This window comes from Hemibagrus wyckioides, linkage group LG06, assembly GCF_019097595.1.
Source record: "Hemibagrus wyckioides isolate EC202008001 linkage group LG06, SWU_Hwy_1.0, whole genome shotgun sequence".
In the NCBI taxonomy this organism is placed as follows: domain Eukaryota; kingdom Metazoa; phylum Chordata; class Actinopteri; order Siluriformes; family Bagridae; genus Hemibagrus; species Hemibagrus wyckioides.
The window spans coordinates 6,608,876-6,627,313 of record NC_080715.1 but is presented as its reverse complement, the minus strand read 5'-3'; the positions used below and the strand labels follow the sequence as shown (position 1 = coordinate 6,627,313).

Genomic DNA, 18,438 nt, shown 5'->3' with positions numbered 1-18,438 from the left:
CCTTTCTGCTCCAGGGGTGCTGCAGGGTTGCCCCTGTGCTCTGACCCCAACTTCCTCAGCTGGGATATGCAAAGAAAAGAATTTGCCTCTGCTGTAATGTATGTGAGGCGATAATAAAGGCTTCTTAAATATCTTCTGTGGGGGATCAGGGATTTTGTTCTACAAAGGCAGCTCATGTTTAATAACTGAGAGGATTGGGATATGTAGTATGGACAGTTCAGGTCTCACTGGTGTACAAGGGAGTGGTGAAACAAACCACACACTAGATCTTTAGGTTTTGTGTGTTGCATAGGTCCAGAAATGCTTGTCATAGTTTGAAGTCAAGGTGTTTGCATGACACTAGGTTAAAAAATGGTGTAATCCTTTAATACACAAGAACACTGGAAAAAATTGACTCAAAAGATACAATCTCAGTAATACTCTAGTAATAATTACATTACCCTATTCCTGCCATGTAAAGCCTATCCAGTGTGAATATGGCTAAAAATTATAAAGCATCGCCATTCAAATACTTGCATACGCCAACAGTGTTGAATACATTTTATACACAACATGGACACATGAAGCTGGACACTGGGGGTGTGCTATGACATCACACCTCAATGTCATTCAAGATACAGCTCTGGGAAAAAAATAAGAGCCCACTGCAAAATAATCAGTTTCTTATGTTTTTTTCTTCCAGGTTCATGTATTGGTGAGATGAACAGTTTTGTTTCATTTTTTGTGAACTGCTGACAATATTTCTCCTAAATTCCAAATAGAACTATTGTTATTTAGAGTGTATATTTAAAGGAAATGACAACACATCAAAATAACCCAAGATCATGCAGTATCTGCAGAGCTTTAATAACTCAAATAAAATAAAATGCAAATCATTTGTAAACAAATTGTGTTACTGCTTTGGCTAAATAACATTAAGAAATCAGTATTTGGTGGAATAACCCCGATCTGCATGCGTTTTGGCTCCATGATCTCCACCAGTTTCTCACATTGCTGTTGGGGAACTTTATACCACTCTTTTTGCAAAAAAGCAAACAGCTCAGCTTTGCTCAAAGGTTTGTGACCATCCATCTTCCTCTTTATGACATTCCAGAGGTTTTCAATAGGGCTCTGGAGATTGGACAGTGGTCTCTTATTTTTTTCCAGAGCTGTATATTGCAGAATGTGTTCCAATTGAATGTGTTGATATGAAAATGTTCATTAAAAGACAAATAAAAAGTAAAAAAGTACTCAAAATACAAAGTTTCATTATTTCAATCAATCGATCGATCTAGCCATCACTAGTACAATTTTAGTTGTAGCTAAAGAATTTCTGAAAGTTAACACATAACTGATCTGATTGACATGCTCAGCGAGTCTCTGCTTTTCAGTCATTGAGCCTCATTTACATTCTCTCCCTTTTTTTTTTATTTGGCGCTTCGCCAAGCAGCGTTCATGAAAACAACTACATAAATAAATATCTGATTAATGGTTATAATGAATAATTTCTCCACCAAAGCTTCAAACTCTGAAACCATGCTGTCAGCTGTTTTATAGCCGTCACAGTCTGCCATGCTTGTAAACACATCTGGAGATTTTATAATGCTGTGAGACTACAAGCCTACAAAAAAATAAGCACTAAGCTAAATGTTACTGTATTCTGACAAATGATTGCCACTGATGGAATCTGGGATCATCAGTCATAGAGAAGCTATTTTCAACAGACTTCATACAAGCTAATCATACAGCAACCGGACTCAATGCTTTGTACATTTAGTGTCTCCTAAATGCTAACAATATTCACCTATCTGCTTAAAAGGTAATGGGAAAGGTACATCCAATATATCACAATACACTCTCCTTCTCCCTCTACAGGAACATCTTAATCTGATTAGTGTCATGATCTGAGTACATTAACAATGATCTCTGGAAAAAAAAAAAACATCCTGGAGGGAGAGGTCTATATATAAAAGAAAAATCTGAAGCATGGATTTTTACAAACAGCTCTGAAATAAATTTTTAAAGGCATTCTTTTTAACCGAGATTGTGACGCTTAATCCAAACACCTACAGAAGCTTTCAAACAATCCACATGCTGCATACAATATTTTTTTTCTTTTAATCAGCTTAATTCCTCCTATGAATTTAAAATCTACCCTCATTCTCTGGGGGAATGTGCATCATGTCGTGCATCAAGAAACACATGACTGAAGCTAAACACAAAAAGCATTGTTAATGTGAGCATGTAAAACAAAACTCTTAACTACTATCATTACTAAACAGCTTCAAGTAAACCAGTAAACTAGGGCAATAGCTAGACTGTTGTATTTTTGTAGGCCAAACTGGAAGTGATCATCAATCTGGTTCCACTGACAGCCAATAGGATGAACTCTGTGACCAACAAAGTTTATGATTCATTAACTTTTTTTTAAATATAAATAAGTAGTGTATGTTCACTTTAGTGTCTACTACAACAAGCTAATGATGAGACAGAAAATAGAATTTCTTTTTTAAAATCTTTGGGCATCCAGAGGTAGCTGGAGAAGTCAGTCTGGGCAGGCAAAGCTTTTTCACCTGTGATAGTAAAGACCCGGACCTGGTTCACTTCTGCCCTGCTGCTGTGATATGACAGCTTCTGGGCTTTGCTGACCTTGCTAGCCCAGTTTAGCTCATTCAGTGCAAATGCCTCCCGGCTGGTAGTATTAAAGTCTTTGAAGGTGGTCATCCGGCTGTGTTGTGTCAAGTGTTTCACCATAATGGCATCAAGCCTATGTCTTATAACCCCAATACCTATGTATACCTATGGGGCAGTGGTGGCTCAAGTGGTTAAGGCTCTGGGTTGTTGACTGGAAGCCCCAGCACTGCCAAGCTGCCACTGTTGGGTAATTGAGCAAGGCCCTTAACCCTCTCTGCTCCAGGGGAGTGGCATCATAGCTGCCCATGCACTCTGACCCCAAGTTCCTCAGCTGGGATATGCAAAGAAAAAAATTCCACTGTGCTGTATGTGTGGTAATAATAAAGGTTTCTTCTAAAATGACTTCTGCAAGAGGGTGTCATTTCTCACTTACCTCATTTCTGTATCAGGGATCGAATGTTCAGAATTCTACAAAACCTCATTTCCATGTCAGAAATCTTGTTCTGCCACTGAATGTGCAGAATTCTGCAAAAGTAGCTCATGAGGTATTAATAAACCTCAATAAACGATTGGATGAAACAGCCAAAAGGGGCAGGGCTTACATGGTGAGTCAGTGTTGGGGTTGGGCGAAAACCTTTAACAGCCTTCTACAATGTTAGCCTACAAACTGAGTAAAGAATGACGGGTTTGAAAACAATTGACTATGTCAAACTGTTTTGTCTTGCTTTAGTCAGTAAATCTAGAGAATTCTTGTTTAGGGAAAAATGTCGTAATATTTTAAAATACTCTTGTTAATTTAGTCACATTGCCTTTAAGATCATGTAATAAACTTTTTTATTTATTCCTTGTTCACAACCTAATTCTAAGGGAGATCATGATATATTTTTTCTGTAGCCACCCCAAAGCTCAGTGTACCTTTTAACATCAGAACCTCTCCAAGAAGCTAGCCTTACAATGGATTTATTCTTCAGCTTTTCATTCATTTAGATCAGTTATGTAATGATGTTATTCTGGTTTTTGTCGTCATGGACTTTAGATACTAGTTTTTATTGTAAAGCACTCCTGAGTGCTTCTCAGCTTCTCCTGTGTTAAATGTGCTCTATACGTAAAGCTTGACTGTACGTCACTTGATCACTCCAAGTCCTCAAATGCAGTTTATCTGGAAAAAAACCCAGCACATTTTAAGACTCGTGAGCACCTACATCCATTTAGGTAAACATAATAGCTAGGGGTTTTTGTAAACCGAGTTTTTAGACTTGATGGTGCTGAAGAGGCTGTAACCTCCACTCAACTTCCCGCTCAGCTTTGAGAAGAGTACACAAAAGCACACCACAAATCCTCAGTGATGGGAAAAACAAAAGCTTGAAAGATCGTTTGGTGAGCCAGATGAGATTATATCAGTTCATGGGTTCAACTCGATCGGAGGGAACACGTCAACTCCACAGCCGCCGCATGAATAACGATGAGTTTCATTGGATTCTTATTCTGGTGCCTCATTATCTACATGACAGGAGGGATAAAGATGCTGGTGCTGCGCCAGATCACTAAGGAAGGACAGAAGAGATGGCCGTGAAATAAGTAATGTGCGCAATGATTACAGTAAATGAGACAGATTATGTGTAAGGCAATAATTAATTTCGTTAATTCTTCTTTTGTATATTCAATAACTGATTATATACTGCGCCAAAGGGGCTGCATTAATCCTGGACATGCTGCTAGCGCTAATGCTACTGTACTACACCATGATATAAGTCTCACACCATCAACATAAACATTTTCATGCTTTAGCTAAGTATTTGTTTGTGAATATTCTTCAACATAGTTTAGCTAGCTAGGATATTTGTAGCTAGATTTAGTTTTCTCAAAAAAGTAAACTTTTTAGTTAACTAAAGTTAACTAGGTAAATTTGTTTAACAATATTCACTCTAGCTTGCTAAGTTTGTTTTGAGACATTCTTCAACTGTAGCTAGCTCAGTTATTTAATTTGTTTTTTTAGCTTTGGGTTTTTCTCCCCAACACTGGCTAGTTACGTTTGCTTGGACATATACTTGAATGTGAACTAGTCTTTGCTTTGAGGAATTCTTAAACTTTCAAAATTCTAGTCTAGTCTCTACTACCACATGCCTTTTGTTTGGTGAATTCTCTTTAATATTAGCTAGCAAGTTTACAGATCTCTAACACTTTGGGGATTTTAGAGATATCCTACTAGTTTAAGATAAATCTCTGCTGCTTGAAAGATACTACTTTCTTTATTCGTAGCAAGCAAAAAGCAGATTTCCTCGTGTATAGAGTCATTTGGCAAGAATCCTAGCAGTTGTGAAAATTCTCATACAGGCCTAAGCTGCATTTGCAATGGCTGTATAATCCTTTTAACTTGGGCTGATATGAAGCTTGTGAATTAAACAGCTTACCCGCAAATCCCTTTAACTGGAAAGCAGATGGACGAACTGACCCATTTTGCCAATATAAATATTTTACCTATGCGACGCCTACAGCAAGTTGTATAGCTCTAAACAGATGGCTCATCACACATTGCTCATGAAATGTATATGAATTCGGGGATGTGCTGGTCTGTGCACTTGCCTTCAGCAGCCATTTATAATGAAAATGAGCAGCCAATTTGATTGCCAGACGTAAAGTGAAGTCTAAAGCTACCGTGAGAGTGAAAAAGAGACTAATTTTCCAGATCGTCGTGAAGCAACAATGCTTCACGTAATGAATGCATATGAAAAAAAAGAAAGCAGGTCTGAATATCAGGCAGTGCTCTGATGGAGGCAGAGCAAGACTTGAGGAAAAATGGAAAAATTATGGTTTCTACTCTGTAATTACACATCAAAACAAGAAGCTTCTGGAAATGTGGTTTAAAATATTATAAATCTGTGATACCAGACTTGTCACTTAGACCTTGAGGACACTATATATGTTTTTTTCATTTGCAATCTGTTGCTATAGAGATGTGCACCAATGACGGTATATACGAGTGAACAACATCTTAACCACTCAACTTATCCAATCAGTAGTCCAACATCTTAACCACCCAACTTATCCAATCAGTTGTCCTACATCTTAACCATCAAACTTATTAAATCAGTAGTCCAGCATCTTAACCACTGAACTAATCCAATCAGAAGTCCAACATCTTAACCACTCAACTTATCCAATCAGTAATCTTCCATCTTAATCACCCTACTTATCCAATCAGAAGTTCAACATCTTAACCACTGAACTAATCTAATTAGAAGTCCATCTTCTTAACCACTGGACCTATCCAACCAGTAGTCTAACATCATAACCACTGAACTTATCCAATCTGTAGCCCTACATCATAACCACTGAACTTGTCCAATCAGTAGTCCAACATCTTAACCACTGAATTTATCCAACCAGTAGTCTAACATCTTAACCACTGAATTTGTCCAATCAGTAGTTTAACAGCTTAACCACTGAATTTGTCCAATCAGTAGTCCTACATCTTAACCACTGAACTTATCCAATCAGTAGCCCTACATCATAACCACTGAACTTATCCAATCAGTAGCCCTACATCATAACCACTCAACTTATCCAATCAGTAGCCCTACATCATAACCACTGAACTTATCCAATCAGTAGTCCTACATCTTAACCACTGAACTTATCTAATCAGTATTCTAACATCTTAACCATTGAACTTATCCGATCTGTATTCCAGCATTCTAACCACTGAGCTAACACTTTCTATGAGAAGTTTCTATAACACTTTCTAACCCTCATTATCAGGTTTTGAAGTCACTGCTGACTGGACAGAAGGTCCCCCTTTTGGTGAATCATATCGGTTGTTCTTCATCTCTAAATAAAAATGGTAAGTATGATGTTCTTAATTAATATCTAAAATGCAAAATTGTGGTTGCATAATTGTGTCACTCTTGTATTGCATATACTCTTGTCAGGAAAGGATTTTAGAGCTTCATGTCATAAGTAACTGAGCTACTATTTTCCAATTTGCTGACATTTACTAATTCTTCATTTTAAAATACTGTAAGTTGTTGAAGTCCTTTGGCTGCGTCCTGTCCGGGGTCACCACAGCGGATCATTCTATTTGCGTATTTTGATTTGGCACAGGTTTCATCCCAGAAACAGCTCTCCCATTTTATCCAGGCTTGGGACAGGCAGTGAGAGTTAACCCCTTGGTGGCTGGGTTGCTTCCCTGCTTGGAAGTGAAACTCAGGTAATGAACCCGGGCTGCAATGGTGAGAGTGCAGGATCCTGATGCTTGGCCACCAGGGCATTCGCATGCTGAGATGTGAGTGGGCTCTGTGTGGCAATGGGGGTATGGCAGATCCTCAACCCTGGGGCTAAAATCAAGTATGCATTCAGACATTACTAATCATTCACCTGGGGTAGATTCAGAAAATATGTAACTATAATTTAATCACAACCACATGCTACAAAAACTTAACCTTTCCAGCACTTCATGCTGTGTGTGTGTGTGTGAGAGAGAGTGTGAGATAAGAGAACGTCTGGAAGTGGCATCTTCCTGACAGCATAAATAACACATCAGCACGTAAAATCCATATCTTTAGTTATTTTTAGAGAAACTGCAAGGCAATGCATTGATTTCATAGGAACATACAGATCTCAAGGGGAAAAAAGCAAACCGAGGAAGGATTATTTGCACTTATTTGCTACTTCACCCCTTCTAGCTCAGCTGATTAGCTCAGCATTGTATTCCAGTAATGCAGAAATGCTCCTGTTACCAGCTTTTAAGTTTTAAATGAGTTTTACTGTTCTCACATTTAAAGCCACACTATCAAACTGAACAACCACTGTAGCGACAGACTAATTACCCTGAAGCCGAGCATCATCAGGGCTAGCAGGGAACAGCACAGAGTCTACGACGACTGCTGAAGAGTGTGATTATCTTGTCACAGTCCAGCCATTCTGTTAATTCCTGTTTATTTCATGGTGCAAAAGTGTGAAGTAGATCTACTGAGAAATTGACTACTGCACTAACTCAAGCTAGCCTGCTTTCACTCGGAGTCTGAGAGTAAGAGAGGAAAAGACAAACAAAAGAACAAAGGAAAGAAAGAAGCACAAACAAGCAAAGAAACAAAAGAACAAAATATTCAAATTTGACAGCAGAGGTGTTTACAGGGACGCCTCCATCACCATGACCAGTCCTTACTGCCTCAAATGCACTTAAGATACAATTCAAACAGGAAGAAAGATACTGAGAGAGAAAAAAACTAACCAATTATTCAAACACTCGCAAGAAAGAAAGAAAGAAAGAAAGAAAGAAAGAAAGAAAGAAGTTGAAAAGGGGGAATAGGGAATAGTTAAGTGCTCGAAGAAAGAAAGGAAGAAAGAAAGAAAGAAAGAAAGAAAGAAAGAAAGAAAGAAAGAAAGAAAGAAAGAAAGAAAGAAAGAAAGAAAGAAAGAAAGAAAGAAAGCAGTTGAAAAGGAGGAATAGGGAATAGTTAAGTGCTCAAAGAAAGAAAGAAAGAAAGAAAGAAAGAAAGAAAGAAAGAAAGCAGTTGAAAAGGGGGAATAGGGAATAGTTAAGTGCTCAAAGAAAGAAAGAAAGAAAGAAAGAAAGAAAGAAAGCAGTTGAAAAGGGGGAATAGGGAATAGTTAAGTGCTCAAAGAAAGAAAGAAAGAAAGAAAGAAAGAAAGAAAGAAAGAAAGAAAGAAAGCAGTTGAAAAGGGGGAATAGGGAATAGTTAAGTGCTCGAGGAAAGAAAGAAAGAAAGAAAGAAAGAAAGAAAGAAAGAAAGAAAGAAAGAAAGAAAGAAAGAAAGAAAGAAAGAAAGAAGTTGAAAAGGGGGAATAGGGAATAGTTAAGTGCTCGAAGAAAGAAAGGAAGAAAGAAAGAAAGAAAGAAAGAAAGAAAGAAGTTGAAAAGGGGGAATAGGGAATAGTTAAGTGCTCGAAGAAAGAAAGAAAGAAAGAAAGAAAGAAAGAAAGAAAGCAGTTGAAAAGGGGGAATAGGGAATAGTTAAGTGCTCAAAGAAAGAAAGAAAGAAAGAAAGAAAGAAAGCAGTTGAAAAGGGGGAATAGGGAATAGTTAAGTGCTCAAAGAAAGAAAGAAAGAAAGAAAGAAAGAAAGAAAGAAAGAAAGAAAGAAAGAAAGAAAGAAAGCAGTTGAAAAGGGGGAATAGGGAATAGTTAAGTGCTCGAAGAAAGAAAGAAAGAAAGAAAGAAAGCAGGCTAGCAGGGAACAGCACAGAGTCTACGACGACTGCTGAAGAGTGTGATTATCTTGTCACAGTCCAGCCATTCTGTTAATTCCTGTTTATTTCATGGTGCAAAAGTGTGAAGTAGATCTACTGAGAAATTGACTACTGCACTAACTCAAGCTAGCCTGCTTTCACTCGGAGTCTGAGAGTAAGAGAGGAAAAGACAAACAAAAGAACAAAGGAAAGAAAGAAGCACAAACAAGCAAAGAAACAAAAGAACAAAATATTCAAATTTGACAGCAGAGGTGTTTACAGGGACGCCTCCATCACCATGACCAGTCCTTACTGCCTCAAATGCACTTAAGATACAATTCAAACAGGAAGAAAGATACTGAGAGAGAAAAAAACTAACCAATTATTCAAACACTCGCAAGAAAGAAAGAAAGAAAGAAAGAAAGAAAGAAAGAAAGAAAGCAGTTGAAAAGGGGGAATAGGGAATAGTTAAGTGCTCGAAGAAAGAAAGGAAGAAAGAAAGAAAGAAAGAAAGAAAGAAAGAAAGAAAGAAAGAAAGAAAGAAAGAAAGAAAGAAGTTGAAAAGGGGGAATAGGGAATAGTTAAGTGCTCGAAGAAAGAAAGAAAGAAAGAAAGAAAGAAAGCAGTTGAAAAGGGGGAATAGGGAATAGTTAAGTGCTCAAAGAAAGAAAGAAAGAAAGAAAGAAAGAAAGCAGTTGAAAAGGGGGAATAGGGAATAGTTAAGTGCTCAAAGAAAGAAAGAAAGAAAGAAAGAAAGAAAGAAAGAAAGCAAGAAAGAAAGAAAGAAAGAAAGAAAGCAGTTGAAAAGGGGGAATAGGGAATAGTTAAGTGCTCGAAGAAAGAAAGAAAGAAAGAAAGAAAGAAAGAAAGAAAGAAAGAAAGAAAGAAAGAAAGAAAGAAAGAAAGAAAGAAAGAAAGAAAGAAGTTGAAAAGGGGGAATAGGGAATAGTTAAGTGCTCGAAGAAAGAAAGGAAGAAAGAAAGAAAGAAAGAAAGAAAGAAAGAAAGAAAGAAAGAAAGAAAGAAGTTGAAAAGGGGGAATAGGGAATAGTTAAGTGCTCGAAGAAAGAAAGAAAGAAAGAAAGAAAGAAAGAAAGAAAGAAAGAAAGAAAGAAAGAAAGAAAGCAGTTGAAAAGGGGGAATAGGGAATAGTTAAGTGCTCAAAGAAAGAAAGAAAGAAAGAAAGAAAGAAAGAAAGAAAGAAAGAAAGAAAGAAAGAAAGAAAGAAAGAAAGAAAGAAAGCAGTTGAAAAGGGGGAATAGGGAATAGTTAAGTGCTCAAAGAAAGAAAGAAAGAAAGAAAGAAAGAAAGAAAGAAAGAAAGAAAGAAAGAAAGAAAGAAAGAAAGAAAGAAAGCAGTTGAAAAGGGGGAATAGGGAATAGTTAAGTGCTCGAAGAAAGAAAGAAAGAAAGAAAGAAAGAAAGAAAGAAAGGGGAATAAAGAATATTAAAATTAAAATGGCAGGAAAAGAGCCCTATTTGGACAGGATTAGGAAGAAAAACAAGCAGTAAAAAAGGAAAGAATAAAGAAGGAGAGAGAAGGAAGAAAGAAATTAGATTGACGTTAAAGGATTAATTTCAGCAGTAGCAGAAGCTCCTCTACAGAAACCTGCAGATTTCTGAGCAACTCTGAGCTCATTTGATCGTCTTGTCTCGTCTCATCAGCACAGACGTGTCAGTGACTCTGCTGGTTGGTGTTGTTCACTGTGTTCAATGGCCTGGCATGAATATTTACATCCTGACAACTGTTTAGAGGACTCTCTTAATAACGTGCACTATGGAAAGAAGAACTTTCTCTCCATAATGTTTACACTGGAGCCCATTAGCAAATCAAGTCAATTAGCAGAACACGATCACCAGACCCCTGCTGTAGCGAGTGAAGCAGTCACCTGGGTTCAAAGATAAAACAAGCAGAAACATGTCTGTCACCTGTTAATTAATCGCCATCTGGACCTGGGAGTTTTGTTGTGTCTGCGAATACAGAGTCACAGGCAGACCAGAGAAACTGGAGAAAATCTGTTTAACTCACACACTTTAAACTCACAGTCACACTTTTACCAAACTGTCACACGTTTACCTCACAGTTGAACTTCTGCCTGCCTCACAGACACACAGTCAGACTTTTGCTTCATACAATATACATATTGGACCTTTGCTTTAGACACACGCAGGACAGATTCAAATTTAGAGTAATTCTGTACTCCACAGCATGGTTTATACTAGTAAATCTACCGATAAACAAAGTGACTAAAAATTAAGGAACCAGCAACAGTACAACTACATATTCATAATTGTGTATTTATTATTTCCAGCATATGCACCACATGTTCACCCTCACACTATGCATTTTCTCAAACTTATATCTGGATCAAAAACATTGAGCATTGAGCTCATTGGTTCCTGACTTGTCAGACATGAATGGGCATTGAAGGTTCTCATTATACAGTAACGGCTTCAGAAAATTGCCAACAAAAAGACGACACATGTAAGGACTTTCAATGAGAGCTTTACTCATGTTTCACACATGAGTCAAAGAGGGTTTGTGTGTGTGTTGGGATGACGTCACACGACAAGTCCCGGGCTAAATCAATGGAAAATCTTTGTCAGTTTTTTAAAAATTGTAAGTTCTTCCAAATATCACAGAGTTTGCTTGACTATGTGCAAAATAAATCCTGGAGAAACCGATGAAAGAACTGAAATCCTTGGAGTTTGAAATCAAGTTATTTCTTGAATGATCTTTACCCCAGGTTAGTCCCACCCACTTTCGACCTTAAGCTGAATAAAATGTTAACATTTGAGAATGAACAATTGCTCAGCACTGTGGTGTGTAACCAAGAGGACCAACTGAAACCTCATTAAAAAACTGAAAGTCATCCTTCCTGGGAATTTAGGACAAGGTCTATACAGCAAAAATGAAATACACTTGAGCAGAATACATATAAATGAACACGCTGGGGAGAAATGGACAAGTAAAATAATTGTCACATTAATTAGTACTGTGTAGCAGTAAAGTGTGTACATTAGACAGAACACTGTAAAGGGGGAATAAAAATGTGCAATAAAAGACTAAGGGCTAGATGTCCAACTGGACTCCAGATTCAAGTAAATGGGTCAAACAAAAGTTTTCCATAACAGCAGAGACTCTGAGCGAGTCAGCCGCAGTGCTCCTGCTGTTTTAATGGAGATGAATGTGGAAATGTGAAAATGTTTTTACTGAAAGAAAAGGTCAGTGTAATGAAGTTGTGAGCCTGGAAATCGACTCAAGAATGTGATTTTTTTTCAGGCTTCTCCACCATAATATTAGCATGACTTTGTTGATTAAAGACAATGAGATTAATTTCTGTTACTTTATTTCTCAGTTGGAGTGAACCTGCGCTGGTGAGTAATGAGGCCTTTAAACTTAGCCAAATTAAGCAAAGAGTCTTGAATAGTGAGAGTGAGAAATAAATCATAATGCGGAGGTAAAAAAAAAAAAAAAAATTAGTACAAAAAAAACAATATCATGTTTGTGTCATTTTATGATCAGACTATCCCAAAATTGATTAATTTCCTACAGCAAAATGTCCCAAATGCATATAAATTTTCTTAATTAAAGAACAATTCGTACTTTCTATCCATTTATCGTTACATTCCCTGTTGTAGAATGTTTGCGAGACTGTTTATTTATAGCAGCTATAAGCACTTATTCCCTCACCAGACAACAAATCCTTGTAATCTGACAGAGAAACTGCTAAATGCAAAGTCTACTATGAATTAATTGTTACTATAAAAACCCATGAGGTGCAGAAAGGATTACAGATTATTAAAGCACATTAAGTGGTAACTCATGCAGTTAAGCCTCTGGAAAATCAGGGTTCAAGCCCTAGCACCACCAAGCTGCCACCATTGGGCCCCTGAGCAAAGCCCTTAACCCTCCCTGCTCCAGGGTGCTGTATCATGACCCTGACCCTGTGCTCTGACCCCAACCTCCAAAAGTTGAAATATGTGTAAAAGATTTTCACTGTGCTGTAATGTATATTTGACAATAATAAAGACTTCTTCTTCTAAACATAAAGCATACTACTGTCATAGGGTTAGGGTTATAAAATTAATTAACCAATCAGATTAGAGAACCCAACACCACAGTGGTACACAGTAATATAGCGCACCATCAATTATCAGAGCATCTACAGAGGAATGTCACAAGCCGAGACAGAGCTCTCGATCTGTCCGTGACCTGCGCTGCGCACGAGAGCTGATCTCAGTACAAAGCAAACACAGTGAACCTGAGACTGCACTGTAAATGCCACCGAAGGGAAAGGGCATTTTCTTTAAAGTCTGGGAACAATAGATGTTGTTTAGTCTGATTTGATTTCACTGCAGACGACCAATTATATAGAGCCCATAATAAGAGCGTTTGGGAATTCAGAGCATGATGATCACAGTGGTGTGCTGACGAGGAAGTCCTCCAGCGCTGATTTCTAATCACGGACTGTGATGAATTAAGTGTTAACCATTAGGTTTTGATCTGAAATCCCGAAATGTCCTGCTTACATGGAGAGATGTTGGAGCAACGAATAATGTGACTGACAGCTTCAAAGTTGGTGTTCTCATTTCACAAAGGTGACAAAGTAGTTCATAAATATACAATAAATAATCACAGATATGAATTATTAATCTAATGAATGATCTAAAAAGCTGTTTTACACTTTATTATATGAAATATGCATAAACGTATAATTCCTGAGTGCATTATAAGTGCAGGTTATTCATGATATACATAAGACTGCTTACTCTAGTGTTTAACTAGTGAATATAATATTGAATATAAGCATAATTACAATAAATAGATGAATAATCCACCAGAGTAGAACAGAACTGATGGTCAAACTAGCCTTGATTCGTTTATTTCATATTTTGAGCAACTGATTTAATTCACAAGCTAACCTTCAGCAAATAAATAAAGAAACAAAATAAATAAGTTAATGCAATATTTTAAGGCAATTTGCTACTGATAAATCCAGATATAAAATTAAACTTAAACAAGGATTCATTGTGCTGCACTCTTATGAAGTCACACCAAATATTTTTTTCTGTTTAGATGTTTGTTTTGTTCATGAGCAATGCATCTGAGAAGAATTTGCAGAAGAATTGAAGTTGAAATCACCACCACCACCACCACCATCACTATCAGCATCACTATCATCATAACCACCACCATCATAATCATCATCATCATCATCATCATCACCACCACCATCACTATCAGCATCACTATAATCATAACCACCACCATCATAATCATCATCATCATCATCATCATCACCACCACCATCACTATCAGCATCACTATCATCATAACCACCACCATCATAATCATCATCATCATCATCATCACCACCATCACTATCATCATAACCACCACCATCATAATCATCATCATCATCATCATCATCATCATCACCACCACCATCACTATCAGCATCACTATCATCATAACCACCACCACCACCATCATAATCATCATCATCATCACTACCACCATCACCACCACCATCATAACCATCACCATCACTACCATCATCATCACTACCACCATCACCACCATCATCACCATCACCGGGTCCAGTCCTTCATTTTACTGATTTATACCTCATATACCCTTAAAAACACCTTATTCAGGAAATTATTAAAGAAAAACTATTCCAAGCGTCTGACCTTGTTGTGACCTTGCCCCTGTTTGGATCAATTCCAAAATCTAATCTGTTCATGTGGTTAAACTAATAATTTCATATAAATCCTACACACATTCAGCCAAATTCAATACTGTAGAAATATCACAATAACGAGAATCTCAGATAGATGGACATATAGACGACTCAGCAGTGGAGAAATAATACGACAGAATATGGTAGAAATATCATGGAATCCAGTACATGATTTACAGAAGTGTAACATTATTTGCAATTTATACAATAAAACCTACAACTGCTGTTCAGCAGGATTATAATGAGGGTCTGTGACACCCCAAAAAACAGCACAAAATGAGGTACCTTGACAGAAATGTCCTTGTCAAGAATACAGAATCTAACTCCTTTCACCAGGTGGTTCATTATTTTCAGTGCAATTCTCAGTATTTACAGTCCAGACCAGTGCATGGAATCCCAGCAGGGGAAAAAGTTCTCTAGAAACCATTCTATATAATTACTTCTACAAGGAACTGAAGTCTGTAAACTCTGTGCCTTTTCTATTCATGTAGCATGCGCTTTTAAACAACTTTTTTAATTTTATTTATTAGTTAGTTTGGTTTTTTTTTATAAATGTGGAATAAAAGCATGATGATATATCAAGCAGAGCAAGTAATGCTAGCAAACAAGGTTTTTAATTAGGAGCTAGATATGCATAGTGCACCGAATAGAGATGTAATTGCTGACTTTTATTTTATTTATTTACTTGGCATGGGGACAAGTTAGTTGAGTGTTAACAGAGGTTCACTGGTCTTTAGCCATTTTTTGAAGATTACGGGACTTTCTGATTAACTTTGGAGGTTCTCTTCCCAACAAAGTTGTCCACCACATTAAAAAACATATTAAACAGGCACAGAGAAAGCCAGCCCGGGGCCTGACACTGAAAGTTCACAATCTATACACAGTAAATTGAAGATGACACTAAACAGGCTCCGTGCTGGACTTACCTGAACACACACAACAGGTACTTTCAGGTACTTACTGACCCGAAGCACTTCATGAGCATCAGATAGGATTTGACAAATCTTTTTAATCCGATCCACTGAATTTGTTTAATGTTGTCAACATTACAGGAGATCATTCATACCATTTGCATTAACATTGTACAATAGTTTACCTGTGTGACAGCACTCTACACTACTACAACACTTTTTTTCTAGACTCTCAAGGTACTTCATATTTACGATGTTCTGCCAGTTTGCACATGTGTACTGATCTAAACATGGTTAAATCCACAACTGGGTTTCATATCTCTTGTTTAATTTAACTTACTGTATTCTATATTTAAGGTTTTTCTCCTTTCTTTTTAGTCTTATATTTTTGTGTATACACCAATCAGGCATAACATTCTAAGCAGTGAGAGGTGACGTGAATAAGACTGATGATCTCCTCATCATGGCTCCTGTTAGTGGGTGGGATATATTAGGCAGCAAGTGAACATTTTGTCCTCAAAGTTGATGTTAGAAGCAGGAAAAATGGACAAGCGTAAGGATTTGAGCGAGTTTGATGAAGGGCCAAATTGTGATGGCTAGACCACTGGATCAGAGCATCTCCAAAACTGCAGGTCTTGTGGGGTGTTCCCGGTCTGCAGTGGTCAGTATCTATCAAAAGTGGTCCAAGGAAGGAACAGTGGTGAACCGGTGACAGGGTCATGGGCGGTCAAGGCTCATTGATGGACGTGGGGAGTGAAGGCTGGCCCGTGTGATCCGATCCAACAGATGAGCTACTGTTGATCAAACTGCTGAAGAAGTTAATGCTGGTTCTGATAGAAAAGTGTCAGAATATACAGTGCAGGACGGGTCAGGGAAAAGGGGCAGCAAAAGGGGGACCAACACCAATATTAGGCAGATGGTCATAATATTAAGCCTGGTCGGTGTATGTATGTGTGTATATATAAATTTGTGCGTGTTGTATCTTGTAACTGACTAAGCTGCTGTAACAATAAAGTCTATCTATCTATATGTGTGTGACACAAAACAGATATCTGTATGTAAATATAAGATTTAACCTAACTTGGGCTACACCGCTGCTAAATTTTCAAATCTGATTGGTCAGAAAGTGGCATAACATAACATAATTACCAAACCATAAGCTGGTATAAATGCAGTTGTTCAAATATGTAAATGTTTCTAGAGGTCTTGCAAACAAAACCCAAGTTTTAATAATGAACAAAGACTAACAAAGCAAGCTGTACAGTTATTGATCTGATGAAGTTTTCTGTGATTAGATGTTTAACAGTTCTAGAAGGAGTCTCCTGTAACAGACGCAGTGTAAATTCATATGATACTAGTTTATTTTGATGTGTTTATGGCAATCCAAAGGCTTAAATGCAAACTGAACTTTGCAAACGTTCATTTAAAGCTAGAAGAGTAAAATCAAAACACAAACACATAACACACAAAATGTAGAATTCAGTATCAACCAAAAATTAAACCCTTCACATACCGAGACTTTACTTCAAGCAGTTTTTAAAAAAATATTTAAGTACACCAGTGTTTGATTAACCCTATACTGTTGTATTGTATCTAACAGTGTATTTGTCGACTTATATAATCACTTAAGAAAAGATAAATATTGTTCATGAACACTATGAGCCAGATCCAATCCAGATGTTTATTCAAGTATGCAACAACTGAATGCACTTCTAGACCATTTATTAAAATACAAATTTCACTGCAGATGTTAAAACACTAAGATACGGGTACAACTCAGTCCAGTACAGCTGTGATGTTCAATTCAGGTCCAAGGGTTTTGTTTGTAAACACACAAAAAGTTGCGCAACAATGTTAAGAATGCAGAATGAAGCCCTTCATCTCACGCGCATCAGATCTGTTTCAGGATCTTCTATAATGTTTTGAAGGTTAAATAATACAATGTAAATCCCTCACTGCTGCCAGCATCCATGTTAGCTAATGAACCTGCTGCTGTGAGAACCTCTCTCTCTCACACACACACACACACACACACACACACACACACACACACTGCAGTGGTGTAAATCTCTAACTGTTTCAAACTAACTCAAACTCAGTGCACTGTTCACATATTAAACACACAAACTCCACATGAATCCCCAAGTGCACAACTTTTACATCAAGCAAAACAAACAAAAGCTCTCGCACTTTCCACCGCTGTCACTTTTCCCAAAGAAACAAACAAATAAATCCGAGCGCGAGCCTTGTGCATATCTCTCACTTTTATCTGATTTTTTTTTGTTTGTATTTCTAAAAGCGCGAGATGATTGATTATAATTAAAATCTTACCAGAAAAAAGTCAAATCCTCCCGAACTGTGCGCGCGCGTGCGTGCGTGCGTGCGTGTGTGTGCTTCCTGAGCTCAGCTCCAAAGCGTTTTCTCCTCCTCAGCAAGCCAAACCCACTATCTGTCTGAGGGGCGCGCGCGCGCACGCACACACACACACACACACACACACACACACACACACACGCGAGAGAGAGAGAGAGAGAGAGAGAGAGAGAGAGAGTATGGAAAGCCACCAGTGACAAAACGTTTCAAAATGCCCCCGAAACGTTTGGTGACGTCATCCATCTCCCATTAGAAGACGTTTCAAGCTAAAAAGGAAAAACCAATAAAGTTAATCAAAGACTAGTATCGAAATTTAATCATTCTGTTTTTTCATTTTTCCCATTGTAAATGTTCTACTTTCTTTTTTTATTACTATTCATTCATCTTTATTGATTGCATTTGGAATCTATACTGAGAATGCAGAGCATGAGGCAGGAATACACCACAAATGCGATGCCAGTTCATCACATACACACATGCACACTCACACCTTGGGGCAATTGGGTGTAGGAATTCCACCTAGTGGTATGTTTTTGGAATTTAAGTAGGAACCAAAGAACTCATGGGGACAAAATACACTGAAATGTTCAGGACCAAACCAGGGCCTG

At 37.6% G+C, this 18,438-nt stretch overlaps 1 protein-coding gene across 4 annotated transcripts in view; it reads right to left on the bottom strand.

Moving 5' to 3' along the window:
- gulp1a (GULP PTB domain containing engulfment adaptor 1a) overlaps positions 1 to 17,924 on the bottom strand; it is a 144,697-nt gene extending 126,773 nt beyond the window's left edge. For all 4 annotated transcript variants that reach the window (XM_058392934.1, XM_058392930.1, XM_058392936.1 and 1 more), the window contains exon 1: positions 17,789 to 17,924. The gene's annotated coding sequence lies outside the window, so the exon portion shown is untranslated. The remainder of the gene's footprint in view (positions 1 to 17,788) is intronic.
- Positions 17,925 to 18,438: the final 514 nt, after the last annotated feature.